This window comes from Ctenocephalides felis, unplaced genomic scaffold (genome assembly GCF_003426905.1).
Source record: "Ctenocephalides felis isolate EL2017-DRISC unplaced genomic scaffold, ASM342690v1 CF-g0.4_SCAFFOLD_03571, whole genome shotgun sequence".
Taxonomy (NCBI): domain Eukaryota; kingdom Metazoa; phylum Arthropoda; class Insecta; order Siphonaptera; family Pulicidae; genus Ctenocephalides; species Ctenocephalides felis.
The window spans coordinates 57,824,898-57,832,172 of NW_020539725.1; positions in this window are offsets into that span (position 1 = coordinate 57,824,898).

Sequence of the window (7,275 nt, forward strand, 5' to 3'; positions counted from 1 at the left end):
TAAACAATAAAGTGAATTAAAAATCCTTGTAATGACAGATGATGAAAGAAATTATAACTGAAATTATTATATTATATATATATATATATATATATATATATATATATATTATATTATAACAGAATAAGAAACTAATATAAATAGAACTAGTGGTATATGGCATCACGCCTTGAGGCAAATTGCTAGAACTTCCCGTACCTTAATAAAATATTCGAGCAATATTAAATGTTTCCCAATAGATTATTATAAATACTATAACTTTCATTATTCTTATTTTATAAAAAGTAAAAAAAACAAAATTTAATCTACCGGATTTAAAATGAAGAACATTGTCTAATATTCCTAAGTATCATATAAACTGAATTCCAAAGTTAAAATTATTTATATATTTATTTATTTGAAGAATATTTATTTGAAGAATTAAAATCCGAATTAATTTGCGATATTAAAAATATTTTTTTTTTAAATAAAAAAAATATTTTCTCAAAGCAATCGTTTCGTTAACACAAGTTTTTTAAGTCATTCAAATCAGGTGCTTAGTTTTCTAAAAAACTGGCATACTTTTTGCTCCATATCCCCGAAGCCGCTGGTCCTGACTTTGTCAAAAACTAATCATCACGTCTCCTCATCAATAGGAATCGAATGTTTTTTGAACCATTCAAATCGAATGATTTCGTACGCCCGAAATCGTCGACTAAATGTTGTCTTCACACAAACACACACGCACACATCAATTTTTTCTGAGGTATGCCGAAATGTTTAGAAACCCCTGAAACGTGAAGATATGCAAAATTTTTATTTTTGATTTTTGGCATATTACTATAACTTCCTACGGGAAGTTAATAAATATAAACAATATATATATATACGAGGTCTGTTCAAAAAGTTTTCGTAATTTTCGTTTTTTCAAAAAAATATTTATTTATTCGTCTACATTAATGTGGTCCCCTTCAAAGTAGTCCCCCCCAGATATAATACACTTATGCCAGCGTTTTTTCCAATTTTCGAAGCACCCTTGATATTCACTTTTTGATATGTCCTTGAGCACTCTCGGCGATTTTCTTCAATCGAGGAAAACCGCCGTCCTTTCATGGGTCTCTTCAACTTTGGGAATAGGAAAAAGTCACACGGAGCCATATCTGGTGAATTTTTGCACTTTGCAACACTTTATTTCATTTTTTACGCAAAATTTAATACAAATTCTTTGACTTTCTCAATTCTTCCATTGTAAAAATCGCCGAGCTCAGAAAAACACGTCGAACCTTAGCGACTACCACAGACAAAGTAAACAGTGAATATAGCTGAAAATTTCATCATACTTTAGGGGCATGTATACCAACACAATAAAAAAAAATTTTGACAATCAGACACTCCAGACCCGCGAAATTTAATTATTAGTAATTCCGGGTACTTTTTGAACAGACATGTATATATATATATATATGTATATATATATATATATATATATATATATATTAATATTCATGGTATAAAAAAATAATATTTTACTGTATATTAAAATTTTATATATGAAAATTTTGTTTTCAAAAGTAAAGACATAACTAGTTGTAAGTGGCATTTTGCTTCAAGGCAAGTTGCATGAGTTTCCCGACATGTATAAATAATCAACCAAATCAATATATTAATTTGTGAGTAATATAAGTATGCCGACTTGATGTATGGCTTCATAATGTGAAAAACTATTGTACATTATATAATTCTGTACAAATGTTTCTATTACAAATTATTGGAAAACGAACACTCCTCAGAGTATTTTCTAAAAACGCGGCCGAATAATTCAAATTTCAATCATTTTTTATATTTTTTTATCAAAACCAGATACTATTCCGCCATGCCAAGAATCAGTAAAATCATCGAGATTTCGTCTAACAATTTATTACGAAAAAACGGCCCGGCTGATTTTAGTCCAAAACTAACCAGAACGATTCCCAAATAATATTATATCTTTCGAATATTATATCTTTTGAATATTATTTGCATTTTCAAACTCGGATAGAAATTTTTAGCTAAAATGCGGCGAAAAAAATTTGATAGTTTTAAAGTTTTTGAAGCAGCTGATAAATTTTTGAGATCGGTTCAGTCGTTTTTTGAGCAAACAGCGATGAAAGCCTAATTTTAAGAAACGTAAAAAAAAACGATGCTGATTTTCTCAATTTTGATGATTTTTTAAAATTGAACGATTTGTTGTAGGGTCATAATATTTCAGTACGGTCTATGTACGGCCAAAAAAAGTTTTATAAAAATTGGCGAAAGAAAAAAATTTATTAGTTAATAACAAAAAACGGCCTTCCCGATATTTACCAAAAACTAAACAGCTAGATTTCCAACAAATATCTTTCGAACGGTTTTTGAATTTTTAAAATCGATTTAGGATTGCGGGCTAAAACGTGGACCAAACTAAAAAAAGCTTACACTTATTTGCTAATTACAAGAAAATGACTTGGCTCTACGAAATATTAAAAAGCGGTTTACATACACACAGAGAGAAATATTTGCACACATACATACATATTTTCCAAATTTGGTCTCATTCGATTCAGATGAACTTGAAACACCGAGAAAACATAAAATAAGCAAATCGGATTTTATCGTAAAATCTCCTTCGGAAAGTTAACCATTAATAAAATGCTCTGTAAAACACTCAGTAAAGTTATATATAATATATTAAAATCTAACTCTCATCATCTAATTCTAATTTCTATAGTAAATTCTATAGTACATACCTCTGAACCAATATCATTTCTCCGCCGAAATGATTTACGAGGCCAAAAAATAGCACGAATCTCATCGTAGTGGCGATATATTCACGTTATGAAATAATCCTAAAATCTATATATGGGATCTTGGGATTATAGTATTATTATCTTATATTATCGATATAGTTTTTGCTTTAGGCACCCGTTTTCGGGTTTAGCTGGAAGACTTATCCGCAAGAAATTACCCTGTCGAACGATCTATTCTTGTCTATTCTTAGGCTCACCCACGCCTACAACATATTTGTTTGACCAATCTAGATTAGATAAAGGATTAATTTTGATTGAAGTCATAACTTCTTATATATCTGTAAATGTAGAATGAATATCTTTTCTATTGTCTGCTATAACAAATTTTCTAAATACTCCAGCTTTCCTCCTGCAAGTGGAGCTGGTAGCGTCGCGCCATTCGGCAATTTCAGTCTGATAATTTGATATCGCGTTTGCTATTACTTCGGGAATGTGTGCCGGGAATTTAGAAACGGAAGAAATGTAATTATACATCGGACGAATGCGCCCCCATGCGCCCCCATGCGCCCCCTTGCGCTCCCGCCTGTCGCTCTAGTCTTTCGGAGGGAACAAACGCGTTCGATGCAGTTGCATCGGGACCTAGTTTTCCAATAATGGAGAATAGAAGGATAAAGCAGAGGTTGCAGATAAAATATACACATTTTACAGATTTTGTAAAAAAATTACAACAAACTTATGTATTTAAGTTTCCGCGGAAGATGTTAAGTTTTCGCGAAAAAATCTGATTTTATAAAATCTAATTTGATGTTTATTCGATCTGTGTGTGTGAGAGAGAGAGAACTGAATTTTGACCTTTCGTCGACGTTTTCTCAAAAACGGCAGGACCCATTTAAAAAATATAACTAGTGGTGCATGGCATCGTTCCTTAAGACAATTGCTGAAATTTCCCGTACCGACAACTAAATTATTAAAAAAAACTTTTCAAACATTGAAAAAATTAGATTTTTGAAAAATTCTAGAATTTTTTAAACAAAAATGACTTTTTTGAATTTCTTTTATATTTCCGATCGATTTTACTAAAGAACTATATATTGATGTTTAGAAGCAGTGTCTGGAATAGTGCTAGAATAAGAACATCTAAGATATTTCCTGTGTAAGAGAGAATTGAGTATAAAAACCTTAGAATAATACCCGGCTATCCCATCCGTACGTTGTAAATAACAGTTGAATTAATTGAAACCGAATTCTCTAAGTTAGATTCTATTTAATGGTGCTATATGTAGCGCTCTCTAAAGCAATTATTTTTAACTAGGTGAAGAAATAAAATTGTAAAAAATAGTAAACCAAATATTGATGCGTACTAAATATTATGAAACAACCTATGTGATTATTTTTTTTCTTAATAGTTTGATTAATTATAAAAATGGTTTTTATAGTCGCAAAATTAACTCATTAATTTGCTTCTGTAAAATAACTAAATGTGCGTAATTATAAAAAATCGTGTGTAAAAACATTAATGTATTAAACAAGATAAACAGATCATAAACAAAAAGAACTAAAATTCTAATAAAATATTAAATTACTCATTTAATTTAAAATTCTAATAATTTAAAATAATCTTTGCAAATTCTAAGCATATTTTCCATATAATCAATACCGATAAAATTATTTTTTCTAACTAGAATTATTTAAGTTGAGAAAACGATCACGCAGTAATTATTTGTTATATTTTGTATGTGACTTCTTTGCCAATTTCCATATAGTGTTAAATATAATTTATAAGGATTGATATACAGTCTCTTTAACTGTAATTAAAACAGATAAATTTGTAATAATTATAGCTTATCAAGGTAAAAATTGTGAACTTATCAAGTTAAATTATTTCCCGAAGGAGAAGTTAATATTTTCTTAATGTTAATGAAATTTTGTGCGATTATAGATATGCTATCATTGCCAGTCTAAACCAAAGTTTCTTAAAGATAAGACTCTAAACGAACAATTATAAAAAGTTATTTAAGTTTGGAATGATGAGCCACATTTCTATGAACATACTTTCTTTCAATAACATATAATATTTGAAGTAATTGTCAAAATTTGTACAAACTAATATTTTAAGCTCGTACAGCAGCTCAATGTTCTTACAAATCAAATTCGACATATTGATTTCTTATTTAAAGTCGTTTATTTACACATATTGAGAAGATCATGAAACATGCCTTAAGGCAAAATACCACTTATCCCAAGTTATTCTTACAAATGAATATGTGTAAGTGTAAAATGTAATGTAAATCACTTATATGTAAATATGTAGTCATAGACAACAAGAAAATTTTCAATCCTATCGTTCGATTGATTATGGATTTTGACTAATACGTTAATTATAATATCAAAAAAATACATATTTTTAGGCAAATGTAATTTTATTAAATAATTCAGGTAAAATCGTATCAAGAAAACCTAATGCATCAAAGAAAAATTTATTTTTCCAAAATTCCTGAACAAACACTAGATTTTATGTCTAAAATGACTGACATGGCTACATATCAAAACCTTTCTCTCATTTTACCAAATGTAAAACTTCTTAGCGTCAGACACATATGGCTGACACGGCGATTAATGTATTTAGTGTAAAATTTGGTGTATGTTGCAAATATATGTTAGACAAATAACATAAAGGTAAAAAAACAGTAAAAGTTTATAAGGATAGTCGGATTGTCATATTTTAATCGTTATATACTATGAATGCTATAGTATCCACTCCAAGATTTACGATAATTTTATAAGTAATGATATTAATAATATTTAATAGTATTTATCATAATAGTTCATTTGATATAAAGCTTATATGTGATACTTTTATTTTAATAATATAATGGCAACTGTGATGGTTTATAATTTTGTAAGAAATGATATTAATAATATTTAAATAAATGTACATAAAATCGAATCCACCTGTTAAAATCGGTTCATATGTAATAAGGCCTATGTTATGCACGTAACATATGACGTTTGATCAGTCGGGAGAGTTTTGCGATTGCCGTCGGCAATGTTCGCTCAGACATGTGACGTCACACACCCTTCTATATAGAACGGAAAATATATGAGAATTAGCAGTCCATGTAGTGTAATTTTACAAGATGTGCTTGCACAAGCTAATTAATGACTACGGGGAAAGATAAGATAATACGAAAATACCGAAAGAATCAGTTTTTACCTGTCATTATCTTGACAGGTAAAAAATAACAAAAACGTAAGGTTATATGAATATAAATTCAAAATAATTTGAAATTTTAATACTTTAGCGTTCATGTCATTCTGCATCGCAATAAAAATGAATGCTATAGCCTTCACATGTTACGTGTTAAATAATAATGCAATATTAAAAATATCATTACCTATATATATCTTTCACCCAGGTAACGCGTCCCGACATGCTGGTGCCGCTCGCCCCCGTGCTCCATCCGGGCGGCCTGGCGACATCCGCCCTCGGGCTGCGCTTCTCGGTGCGAGCCTCGCACTTCGTGGCGGGATCCATGCGTGTTCGCTGTGTGGCGAGCGTCACGCCGCGCGGCGCCCGTGCTCTGGTCGCAGGGCAGGAGATGGCTCCGGTGCTGGGAACAGCTTCGACAGTGGTACTGGACAATAGGGAAGCCATGCTGCTGGGTAATTATTAATAAATGATTTGGTTTAGGTCGATAAATAATTGATTTGTGGCATGTGGAGGTGAATACGTACATGGTTTAACCTTGGTATTGTATGAACCATTCGGTTGTTTTGTATTTTTGAACTTTTCTAACTATCCTGTTGTCTCACATTTCAATCATAATTGTGTCATTAAGACTCTTGTAACAGTTATGGACTGAAGACGAAGTCATTCTGTGTAAAAATTTATTGAGTTTCTAATTTATTTTAATTTACTCAAAATCCATGAGTAATTTTATTTACAAAACTAGTGGTGCCTTAAACAAATTGCTGGAATTAAATATATGAGGGAAAAAGTCATTAATCAATAAATATTGATCAAATGAAATTATAATCACTATATATTTTATCGTTCATAAATATACAGTGACGATCCTATCGCTCAAAACATTGAGAAAGTTACATTAGCATGAGATGCTGAATAAACCCATCTGAGCATATATTTCTCACATTAAGAATAAAGCAATTAAAATATACACATTTTCAATTTGAATTGTAAATTTAAAATTCATATTTGAAGTATAAAACTGAAATTTCTGAAATTTTAGAAATGTGCTTGACACGTATAATAAACTTTTGGTACGGAACCCAACAAAATTGTAACAAAATTAGTACTCACTTTCAAAATTTGATCAAATATCTGATAATTTGATGTGCATATGTTTATTGATCATTTTTGACCGCCAAATATTTTTTTTTTACTTTTTGTTCTGTATCTCCGAAACCGTTAGACCTGCCTTTCAAAAATTAATCAGTTTTTCATTTTGTCAATATAAGCAGAATGTTGTTTGAATCATTCCAAACCGTGATTCGTGCGCCCGAAATCGTG